Source organism: Myotis davidii, unplaced genomic scaffold (genome assembly GCF_000327345.1).
Source record: "Myotis davidii unplaced genomic scaffold, ASM32734v1 scaffold281, whole genome shotgun sequence".
Taxonomy (NCBI): domain Eukaryota; kingdom Metazoa; phylum Chordata; class Mammalia; order Chiroptera; family Vespertilionidae; genus Myotis; species Myotis davidii.
Window position 1 is genome coordinate 1,169,023 of NW_006293784.1, and position 13,239 is coordinate 1,182,261.

A 13,239-nucleotide genomic window follows, 5' to 3' on the forward strand; every position below is an offset into this window, starting at 1 on the left:
TAAAAAAAAAAAAAAAAAAAAAGACTCTAGAGAGAAAAGGGGGGAGAAATACTAGAAAAAGAAAACATTCAAAATAAATATCAGGAACAACACCAATTATATCAGTCATTGCAACTGATTATGTTAAATGGCTATTATTTAAAGGCAGTGATTCTTGAACTGGATTGTAAAAATGATCTCTATACTACTTACAAAAAACACACCAAAATAATATGAAACAAAAAATTATTTTATAGGTGATAAAGGTAAAAATATAATTGAGTAGCAATATCAAAAACATCTGTAATTTATTTGAGGTTAAAAAATTTTTTAAACAGAGAAAAGAGGGTTATTTCACACTGTTCTAGAAGATATAGCATTACATATTATGCATCTAACAGCATAGCGACATAAATGCAAAGCAAATCTGTCAGAAACACAAAGAGAAATGACAAATCCCTAAGCATAGTGGGAAACTTAAATGAACTGTAATTAACTCCACGAAAAAATTTGATTAACTTGTCCACAAAATAGATATTATACATTCTTTTCTAAAGTGTTTTTCACATTTACTGAAATTAACCATGTCTTAGTCCAGAAAAAAACAATAAACTCCAGAAAGTGTAAACAACGTTTTCTCACTGCAAAGCAAGAATATTTGAAATTAACAACAAAACTGAACACAAAAATTTATCCAATTAGAAACTGGGACTTTTATGTAAGTGATTTTAAAGGTGAAATCAATATAGAAATTACAGGCTATAGAAAAATTAAAGACAATGTGTCATCCTATAAAACTAAAATCAGAGGTGTACCTTGATTGGTGTTTAGAGGACATTCTACAGATTTAACTGTACTTATTAGAAAATAAGATTAAAAAATGAAACATTTAGTTTAAAAACTTTCTATAGGAACAACTAAATAACTCTCAGTAAGTACAAAGCAGTAGCAAAGATAAAAGTGGAAATTTATCACATTCAATGTTGCAGGATATGAAGAAGTTAGGACTATATACTTTCAGGCTTCAGATTGTTGAAGCCTATTTAGAGGCCAGTTGAGAAAACTCTATTAAATTTCAAACATGTATCTGCTTATGCTTTCTGGAAACCATCCTATATTAATAGTCACCTCTATCCCCACAAATCCTATATAATAAAGAGGTAATATGCAAATTAACTCTCACCCACAAGATGGCTGCCTATGACCAGGCTGGCAGTGGGGTTAGTGAGGGACGACCAAATGACCGAAAGCAGGCTGTGTGGCGTGACCAGGCTGGTGGGGGGTGGGGGGAGGCAGATGAGGGCGACCAGTCTGGCAGGGGAGCAGTAAAAGGTAACCAGGCTGGCAGGGGGGTGCAGTTAGGGGTGACCAGGCCAGCAAGGTGGGGGGGCAGTTGGGGTGATTAGGCTGGCAGGGGGACAGTGAGGGGTGGCTAGGCCAGCAGGGGGAACAGTTGGGGGCAACCAGGCCGGCAGGGGGTGCAGTAAGGGGTGACCAGGCAGGCAGATGAGTGATTAGGAGCTAGCAGTCCAGGATTGTGAGAGGGATGTCTGACTGCCGGTTTAGGCCCAATCCCCAGGAACCTGCAGTCAGACATCCCCCAAGGGGTCCCAAATTGGAGAGGGTGCGGGCTGGGCTGCAGGGCCCCCCATCCCACCCCCCATGCACTAATTTCATGCATTGGGCCTCTAGTAGTATAATGAAAGGCTGCTTATTTCATCTTTGTTTTTCAATAGCAACATTTGGGAGAGATATTAATGCCCATGATAAGGATTATGATTAAATAAATTATGTTATATTCATGTATAAAATATTCTGCAGTGGTTAAAGAATGATTGTTCTCTAGTCTGACAGAAATAGCAGGGATCTATCAATCAATGTAAGAAGTATGCAACAAACTAGTATTTGTAATATGTTGCCATTTTAAGTACTTTAAATTACATGTGTTAAGTATTACACTGGTATAAAAATCTAGAATATATATCAAACCACAAATAGCTGTTACTCTGTAAGTTAAGGAATTAGGGGATGCTGTTAATATTGAAATTAATGAATCTTTTTTTAAAGTACAAACTATACTTAACTTTTATAATTTAAGAAACAACAACAAAAATAAAACATCATCATAAGCATTTCCTTGCCATGACTAGAGGCCTAGGCTCCTGTCCCAGCCCTATTTCCTAGCATGTAACTTTCAGCGAGTCATAAGTTCTCAGACCGGAGTTTCTCATTTGTTAAATGAGGGAAATGAGAGTTGTCCTATCTACCCAGAAGGGTCAATGGAAAGAACAAATGGAACAATGAAGGTAACATGCTTTCAAAAATTCACAAAACACTGTACAAATGCAAGGGATATAGGAAACGAATAAAAAGAGATATGAAATGCCTTCCAAATAAATGGAAAATAATATGTATGACTTTTAGATGGAGACACTGATTCTTCTGACATTCATGGAAAGTGTCAAAAAGAAATGTCTCACACAAAGAAGCTTAAGAAGCTGTGAACCCTGAGAAGCAGGCTGGTGAGGAGAGGGTCAGGATGCGGTCTTAGGGAAGACATGGCGAAGGAGACTGCTTGGTTTAACTCCTGCAGAAATCAACCAATCAACCCTCTTAAATGGGCCATCGGTTCTTGAGCAAGAGTATTGTTTTAAGGATGCAAACTGTCACAAAACTACCTTTGCAAGAGTATGTCCTCACTCCTACTTAAAAAGTTCAAGGTTTTTTTTTGAATTTGTTTGGTGACTTTGGTTAATACAATTATATAGGTTTTAGGTGTACAATTATATAATACATCATCTGTATATTGTATTGTGTGTTCACCACCCCAAGTCAAATCTCCTTCCACTTCCACTTATCTCCCCTTTACCCACTCCTACCTTCCCCCGCACCCAATTTCCCTCTGGTAATCACCATACTACTGGCTGCTCATAAGTTTGGTTTATTTATTTATTTATTTATTTATTTATTTACTTATTTGTTATTTACAATAACCAAATTTGGAAGCATCCCAAGTGCCCAGCAGTAAGTGAATGAATAAAAAAAGCTCGGTACATTTACACAATGGAATACTACTTGGCTGTAAAACAGAAGGAAATTTTACTTTTTGCAACAACATGGATGGACCTGGAGAGAAATATGCAAAGTAAAATAAGCTAGTCAGAGGGAGACAAATAAATACCATATGATTTCACTTATATTTGGAATTTAATGAACAAAATAAACTAGCACAACAAAATAGAAACAGACTTGTAGATACAAAGAACAAACTAATAACTGTTAGGGGGTGAGGATATGAGGGCTGGGTGAAAAAGGTAAAGGGATCAAGCAAAAGTTTACATCTCAAAAAGTCAAAAATAGATCCCAAATATCAACTCATTGGCTAATTTGATTTTGTTGGTAAGAAGAAATGGATTTCTGTAGTATAATCAGATTCCAGAAAACAACAGAGAAGTTGTGTGAAGATTACTCAATTGTGTGCTAATTGTCCCTGAAATTTATACCTTAGAGAAATCTTCCACAAGTGTCTTGCTAATTCACAGCAATAAATCCCTATAGAAGATTAATGTCCTGAGAAAGAGTAAATAATTTTAAAACTACATATCTTGATTAATACCTTTATATTAAAGTGACCTTGCTATACTTGGCTTCAGGACATTAACATCTCAGGCAGGAAGAGAGACAATAATATTTAATATATTGCAAGCCCATGAGGCAAAAACTATGATTATTTTCCATTTACTGTATTGTCTCCAGGCCAGTGGTGCAAAGTAAATGTTAAATTATTATAAAACATGGCCTCAAAGGAAAGGCCTGTGAAAGGGAGAATAGATCATTCTGTAACCTTCACAGGAACATTTATAAGATTTCTGGTGGTTATTACAACCATTTGAATAAAATGAAAAAGTAAAAGCCTCCTTGGTGGTAAGATAGACCCCAGTCTTGAGCCAAGGTTTCAGATCTCTAGATGTGTAGGCTATGACCATGTCTTTAATGTGAGCCTGTTGGAGCTCCCATGATTAGCATGGTACAGGTGCACACAACATTTATTGAATGAATGTGTAAGGAATTCCACAGGTCATAGATTTTTTTCCCTCTTCTCATTATCAACATCTTGGTGGGATTCACCTTCACAGAAACCAAGGTCTTCCTGAAGTTCTGAACCTCCTTTACTGATTATGTATGCCAAACTTGGAGGTGATAGCCAGGGAATGGATTAAATGAGGAAGGAGATGGAAACTGGTCATTGGTTCTTTTATCTCTGATAATTCCCTGGGGTATTAATGGTAAGCCAGCAATACATAATACCTTACATAAGTGAAAATTACTACAAGCAAAGGTTTTCAGGTATTTGACACTTACAAAGCAGGTCAGAGGGGACTGAAGCATCCAACGGAAGAATAGAAGTAACAAGAGAAGTGACAAACGACCACACACAGGCCCTGCCACACCATCCAACATCTAAAATGAATTTATCAGCATTTGTTTAAAGTTGAGCAAAATCTTCAAAAGCTCCAACTTCTCACCTTCTCCATTTGTCTCATGTCTCCATTATATTCCCATTTAACCCACCTCATTGAGACATCAGCACATCTTTGATTTTCCCTTTCCTTGTACTTTTTAAATCATTTATCTCTTGAGCTTCTGCTATCAGCCAGACTTCATACTATATTCTACAGAGGTTACAGGCATAACCTCTGCTCTCAAAAACTGATGATCTAGCCCCCAAGGTATCACCCACTTTAGTCCTCACTAATAACTGCAATAATCTCATAGCTGTATTTTCTCATCCTAATGTATCTGTATCTAACCCATTATTCACCCAAGAGCAGTATGTGTGTGTGTAAGAATACATTATATTTCATGGTCTAGATATTTATACTGTGGCAGACAATGCTAAATACCTATCTATTATACATTGCTAACAGAACCTTGACTTGTTTTAAGTGGCTAGCCTCCCACAATTCCTAGTTTTCATTGCAGCTGAAATAGCCATGTAATTGGCCAAGGATGTATAAGCAGAAGCTGCTGGGTGGGCCTTCTATGAGAGCTCTTTAAAAAGGATAAGATTACGATGAAATGTGTGTTTAACCTTTAATCCCTACCATCTTACTATCTGGAATGTGGACCTGATGCTGTAGGTGTTTCTTGTGATAACCATGAGACAAGAAGGCTATGCACTAAAGACACAAGCCTAAGATGGCAAACAGAAACATAGAACAAGCTTTGATCCCTAATTGCACTATGAAGCTGTTGAACCTGTCCCAGATTGAGCATCTCCAGATTCTTCATGCATGTATATTGTTTAATGAGGTTTCCGTACTAACAGACAAATATGATCCTAACTGGCACATGTGCCTCCCTCCCAACCATACCTTCTGTTCACTCTTGTAATTGCCCCTTCTACCATTAAGCTCATCTATTTATTGTCCACAAAATGGACCATGAGCTCTGGGCCTTTGATTCTTTCTTCCCTCCTACTGGACACAAGGCCTCTCTCCTTTCTTTCCAGACATCTAACTCTTAACCTCTTTTGTAAGGACAAAGTTACAGGGTGTGAAGAACATGGACTTCTCTATTAGGCTGGCCTTGATTTAAATCCTCACTCTTCCACTAACTAACACAATCATCCTGAATCTTAACCTGGATTCTAATCTTCAGTCTCATCATCTGTAAGATGGAGATGACAATATCTACCTCATTGGGTGATTCTGAGCAGGCATCAACAAATTATAGCCCATGGACCAATCCAGTTCTTGCCTAATCCTATATAATAAAAGGCTAATATGCAAATCAGCTGAACAGCCAAGTGACAGATCACTATGATGCACACTGACCAGCAGGGGGCAGATGCTCAACACAGGAACTGCCCCCTGGTGGTCAGTGCACTCCCACTGGGTGCAGCGTTGGTGGCAGGAGCCTCTCCTGCCTCTGCTTCAGGCAGGCAGTAAGGAGCAAGGGGTCCCAGACTGTGAGAGCCCTGGACTGCGAGAGGGATGTCTGCTTGCTGGCTTAAGCCCAATCTCCTGGCAGGCAGACATCCCCCTGAGGGGTCCAGGATGGCGAGAGGGTGCAGGCCAGACTGAGGGACTCCCCCTCCTCCCCCCGGCACACACACACACACACACACACACACACACACACACACACACAGTGCCCAAATGTTGTACACCGGGCCTCTAGTTTTGTAAATAAAGCTTTAGTGGAACTCAGCCATACCCATTTATTTATATATGATCTATAACTCCCTTAATGCTACAATGGTAGATTTAAATAGTTGTGATAGAGACACCATGGTCTCTAGTGGACATTTACACTCTAGCTTTGAGTGTTGAGTATCAAAGGAGGAAATGAATGTTAAGAGCCTAGCATAGCATGTCATGGAGTAGAATACTCAGCAAATGGCAATGGTGAGATGATGGATGGAAGGGGCATGTGGCAGGGGAAATGCTGTCCAGAAGACTGATGCACTGGCTGCTTCTAGGTCTTCCAGGAAGTCATTACAGATAGAGTCAGGCCTTAGCTTCTCAGATCCAGAAATAATTTGGCCAGTGCCCTTGGAATAGAATTTTTTCTTAGATTCTATAAAAACAACTAAGCTCACAAGAGACTAATGGATCAAACAGTGTAAACTTGCTACAGAAAATCCTTGGCATTCATGAAAAGAAAAGTTATTGCAACTAGTTGGAAGTAACGCTACTTGAGAGAGAGTTAACATGTCATTGCTTTTGTTAAGGAGTAAATTTGCATCCCTAGTGTATAGAGACAAGATACTCAGCTAGTGAGTGAGTCCACTAAGTACCTATGGACATCTCAACGAGGCTTTTATTTCTCGGCTTATCACACCTAATTGTTAAATCCTGGGATGTAATATAATGAAGCCTTTATTTCTAAGTAAAAATATGTTCCATGCTCCTCCAAAATAATAGAATAAGAAACCACCAATTGATCATTCTGTGACAGAAGTAAAAAAAACAAAAACAAAAATTAAATCAAGTGATGTATCTTAACCAAAATAAGAAGGTTTTCTGTCATCTGAAGAGAGCAACTTTCTAATATATAAACTCATTATACATTTCCTAATGGAGACAACTGTAAAGTATACATAGGGGAAAACACTATAATTTATAATAAAAACCATATGCTATAAAGGTATTTGCAAATTTGGGATCCTAAAAGAGAAACGAAGAGATCAAATGAAAGTGAGGAGGGAGAGTGTGAATGAGGGAGGGAGGCAGAGAGATAAAAAGGAAAGAAAGGGAGGGAGGCCGGAAGAGAGGGGAGAGAGGAAGAAGAGAGGGTAGAAGGGAGAGAGGAGAGGAAGGAAAGAGGAAGGATAGCAGAGAGGTAAGGAGGGAGGAGAGAGAAAAAGAGGAAGGACAGGACAGCACAGAGGGCAGCAGGAAGGAATTCCTAACAAATACCTGGAGAGCAGGTTCTGGTGAAATGCCTCCCAAACCTGTTTTATTAGATGGTAATCTTAAAAAATGCTCAAAAGGGAGGCGAATATTATGGTCAGATACATTTGGGAAATGCTTAATATCAATTCTCTCTCTAGAAGAATCACCATGAATATTAACATGTCCAATGCTCTGAAAGGCCTTTAGGAAAAAAATACAACATAGCTAATTTGACCTAGCATATTTTATTCAAACTGATTTCACCACAGTGACCTTTTAAACTTAGTAAGTTCTAAAGCAAGGGTCATGTAAGTGTTTTTAGGTAAATATATGAACAACATAATCTTAAATAAAATGTATCCAGAATTCCATGTGTTTTTAATATTGTGTTCTTGTGCACAATTGATCAGGCTTAAATCTGATGAGCATCCAGTTGAGGCTTGAGTTCTGTCACTATCAGCAAACACACTTAATCAATCTCCACCTGGTCTCAACTAAATAAAGTTTGTGAAAACTATACTTATTACCATTTTTATCTTTTCATTTTCCTCTCATTGTTCATAAAGTGATATGTACAAATGAAACAAAATAGTCAAGCCATGCTCACATACTAGTATCTCTGTCTAGACTGAAATAGCATCATTTCAGAAACTGAACTGTTAGCAGCACATGTTGCTCTATTTGTAACTGATGTGTGAAAATGTGACTTTCTCGAAAGTCAAACATGCCAACATGGAGAACTTCCATATCAAGTAAAGGAGGAGCTCAGGTAAAGATTTGATCAATGCTTCCTGAATATCAGAAAAGTCTCCAATGAAAATGTATACCTGAGCTGGTTTTGAAAGATACGTCTCCAATGCCCAGAGGAACAGAAAGGTGGAGAGGAGGACCTCCAGGCATCAGGACTCGAGGCATGGGTCACAGAACAGGTGCATGTTATCAGGGAACTCTTGAATCAGTCACACATCTCATAGCTCCTGTTCTATGTTGAGATCATTGCATTAGTATTTGATGTTGGAAGGCACCATTTGATGGCCCTTATGTAGGATTAAAATCTAGCTTAGGCATACATTCTCAATGTCAGATGAGTTCACGTTCATCTTTCATGCTGAAGCTCCCCCTCTCCCAGGCACCCAATCCCTAAGTCACTGCTCTGCTCATATAATTCTCCCAAAGGGCCTCCATCTCTTTGGGACACACAGACAACTAACTCCTACCCTCTTTTGTAAGGACAAAATTACAGGGTATGAAGAACATGGACTTTTCCACTAGGTTGGCCTTGACTTAAAAATCCTCACCCCTCCACTAACTAACACAATGATCCTGTGGCCACCTGCCCTAGGCTGCTGCTATTCTAAAATGTCCTTTGGTTGTCTGCACAGAAGTTCTCCAAAAACACCAGGTGGATCCTCTCATTTGGGGAACACAGAATTCACATTCTCCAGATCTTATCATCTGCCCAACATAACTAGAGTTTCCCCACAGGTCACCATGCTGGACAAATTAAGAGAATCTGTAGTAAGAAACTCTTTTGTTCTAGTTGTGATCACAGAACTATAATTGAACTTTGACCCACATTCCACACCTCCATTCACCTTTTCCTTATTCTTCATCCAGTTGGCCATTTCCCGGTTCTAGGGGGTTTCTCACATTGCTCTGAAGTGGTCCCCTCAACTAGCATATGGGGTGTGTTGTCTCCCCATTCTTGCTCCATCTCCCTGTGGTAAAGCCTAATGCTGAAGCACCACTATTCATGCCAAAGTACAGGGAAGGCTACTTCAGAGCTACTTATGATTCTAGACAATGCACTCTCATCAGTGCCAACGCCTCTAGTTCCAAAACTGTGGTATATTAGGGAAGTCTTTCCATGGCTAAGAATTTTAAAAATATTCTTCTATGTGTTACAGCCCTGATGATACTATATTAATTTCATAATCATCCCCTCTTCTTTTTCTCAAACCCGAGGTATTCTTTGTGGATAAGGTGACCATGTATCCTGGTTTCCCCTCAAATAGTCCTTGTTTAAGCCTGTCCCTGGCTTAATTATTAATAGAGTACCATTCTCAAGGGGCCCTCGTTTGGGTGAGGAATTACATAGTTACCCTAACTACTCACCAGTCTTATGTATCTCATTCTCCCATGCTGCTAACTCCCTCATTTAATAGGCCCATGTCAAAGTATTTCTGTAATGTATTCTCTACTTAACTTCTGTAAATATACCTCAGGATATAAGACTGGATACCAGTTACATTATATGATACATAAACATTACTATTAGCTATTTAAATCCCAAAGTTAATTCTTTCCATTTACAGGCTTACATATCCTCAATCCAAATAATTTGGGAGATCTGAAAATGGCAATATGAAATAATACTCAACTACTTAGTAAGATCGGCCTGTCTTATTCAAGTTTTTATAGTATAATCATGTAGGTAAACAGTACAAATTCTAGCAATGGTACTTAAATGATTGGTTTTTCTCATGAAATTTTCAAAAATCTGCATTCTACCATGTTTTGTATTACAGTAACAGTCATTGACAGCATAATTAAAGGTTAGTGACAATCAGAGATTGTTTAAAAATATGGGGATAATGTGGGGATAAGGACACATATGTAATATCTCAATCAATTAAAAAATATATTTAAAAAATATATATATATCTGGACAGGGTCCTGGTTCGATTCCGGTCAGGGGCATGTACCTTGGTTGCGGGCACATCCCCAATGGGGAGTGTGCAGGAGGCAGCTGGTCAATGTTTCTCTCTCATCAATGTTTCTAACTCACTATCCCTCTCCCTTCCTCTCGGTAAAAAATCAATAAAATATATTTTAAAAAAAGATTTCCTATGAAATAAACTACCAATGCAAAACAAACATTGAAAATACCCTTGAAATATCATGTTAGGTTACATATACGCTTTAAAGGGTTTTAGTGAGAGATTCACTCATGGTTTCTTAATCTTGGCACTATTGACATTTCGGGCCAGATAATACATTGTTTGTTTGGGCCTGCCTGTGCTTTGTAGGATATTGACAGCATCTTTGGTCTCTAAACAGTAGATGCCAGTAGCAACTCGATCCTCCCTACCACACTCCTGAGTGTGGCAATCAAACATAATATCTTGGGCTACTGCCAAATGTCCTTTGGGAGGCAAAATTGTTCCAGTTGATAACCAGTGGGATAAGAGTTGCAGAGTAGAACTGAACCCCAATGCATCATTTAAGTAGCTGCAGAATCCTGTTAAACCCATAATAGCTCCTCAGGAAAGGGTTAAATCAGCAGTTGAGTACTGGGCACAAGCTATGTACAAAATACTTCTCTAAAATTGTGAGGGGGTAAAACACACAAACACACCTGAAATATGGTTCCTTCCATCCAGAACTTCAAAAGGTATCTCTGATGTAACTGACTTTATTTCAATTCTACATGTGTTTATTTAATTCCCTTTGGGAAATATAATAAGGTATTTCCTGAATATCTAAGCATATTTATCAGAGTAGCATGTTCACAAGTATTCTAGATAGAATGGTCTTAAAATAGAGTGAAGTCACAGAACTGACTCATATTATTTTGTTAATGCATATTTGATGACTAAATAAAGAATTGCATGCAAACTACTAAAAGGAAGTCTATAAAGGTGATTTTGAGGAAATGCTTTATTCTGGACTAAAACATATGACAAAGAAATGTGGGTCTTTTTCTGGGGATTGAGAAAGGGCTTGCCAAAAAGCCCTTACTTTAGCTTAGAACTTAGGATTTTTTTTTCTGTAACTTGTGATATTAAACTTACACAAGTTGAAGAGGATAACCAGGTTGAAATTAGCCACTTAAGATTCACTTGTCAGCTTCCCTGAGCATGTTAGACTGAGATCTAGATAAAATTGTCAGGGATTGGCCTTTTCACCAGGGACAAAAATAGGAACATACAAATGAATAGTCAGGTCAGTTATGGGACCTGAGGAAAAACACTTGAGTTTCAACATTTAGGAGGAAAATATTTCCATAAAAGTTTTTTCTTTGTTTATGTAGAAAGAGAGGAAGGGAGAGAGAAACATCGATGTGAGAGAAACATATCAATCAGTTTCCTCCTGTATGTGCCCTGTTTGAACCCACAACTATCTAGTGCACACGATGATGCTCTAACCAACTGAGCCACACCGAGCAGGGCTGTCCATCATTGTTTTCTCTCTAACCTCTGAGTACTAATTGAGAGTAAAGAATTATAAGTCAGGGCTTGGTGCCTTAAATGTGGAAAGGGCCACAACGTACATTCCATCTCTTCTAGCTAGCCTGCCTTTCATATAGTGAAGAAACTCTCAGATTTCATTGCTGAGATCCCTCTAGCCGAAACACTCCAGGGCCTGACTTTCCACCGGTGTTACACATGCCCACCAAACAGCCCAGGATCTCTTCTAGTAGCAAAATATTTCTTGGTCAGGAAAGAGGAAGGCACTAGCCAGTGATGGCGAACCTATGACACGCGTGTCAGAGGTGACACGCGAACTCATTTTTTTGGTTGATTTTTCTTTATTAAATGGCATTTAAATATATAAAATAAATATCAAAAATATAAATCTTTGTTTTACTATGGTTGCAAATATCAAAAAATTTCTATATGTGACACGGCACCAGAGTTAAGTTAGGGTTTTTCAAAATGCTGACACGCCGAGCTCAAAAGGTTTGCCATCACTGCAGCCTATGCTTAAATAAGCAAAGGGCAGCATATTCACAGAGCAAGATGGTCAACTTGCATTTGGCTTTACATTCTCAGGAAATGACGAGTGGCAACAATATTATTGCCAACCTCCGTGTGTCATTTCACATAACCCTGACACACGTTCAAATTCATCATTATTTTAAATAAATTACTGAACTTGCTTGGTGAAACAGATTTTTACTTAATATATACTGATACCCATAAAGCAGACTCTTACCTTTGTGATCTTCTCTTTCAGTTTCTCCTGCGGGAAGCCAGGCCACTCAGACAAAAACATCAAAAGTTAGGGGAATACTGATGGGAGATTTTAAAAGTTCTTCCTAAGGCTGGATTAAATCTCAGTCAAAATCAGGTTCCCACTTCCATCTGCTCTGTGGATTCACAGGAAGCAGGCATGCCAGCTGGGCTGGAAAGTTCTGGTGTGAGAGAAAATTTTCTTACTAAGAACCTAGACTTCATAGCCTGTCAGCAAACATAAGGCTTAGATATTTTGTGAAAATATTTCCTCAAAATAGCCCATAGACTGCTGCCTGGGAAATGTTTGAGAAGGAGGACAGAATTTAGTCAGGCAAGCTTGGGACCAAGGAGGGCAAGATGCTCTAGAGCAGTGATTTTCAAAGTTTTCCTCTCATGGCACATGTACACTAATTACTAAAATTCTGTGGCACGCCCAAAAATACATTGTTTGCCAATCTGACAGAAAAAAATTATAATTTTGATTCATTCAAAATGGACAGCTATTGTTGTGTTGGCTGTTGTCAGTTGTTTGTTTGTTTTTTTATTTGACACGCTGAGGGAGAAGAGGTCAGTGTCCCGGACTAAATAGTCAGGTGTTGCATGTTTTAAAAATTCTTGCAGCTTAGGCCCTTATCAGATATGACATTGGCAAATATGTTTTCCCACGCAGTGAGTTTTCTTGTTGTTTTGTTGATGGTTTCTTTTGCTGTGCAGAAGCTTTTTAATTTGATGTAGTCCCATTTGTTCATTTTCTCTTTAGTTTCAAGTGCCCTAGGAGCTGTATCAGTGAAGAAATTGCTTTGGCATATGTCTGAGATTGTGCTGCCTGTGGATTCCTCTAGTATTTTTATGGTTTCCCATCTTATGTTTAAGTCCTTTATCCATTTTGAGTTTATTTTTGT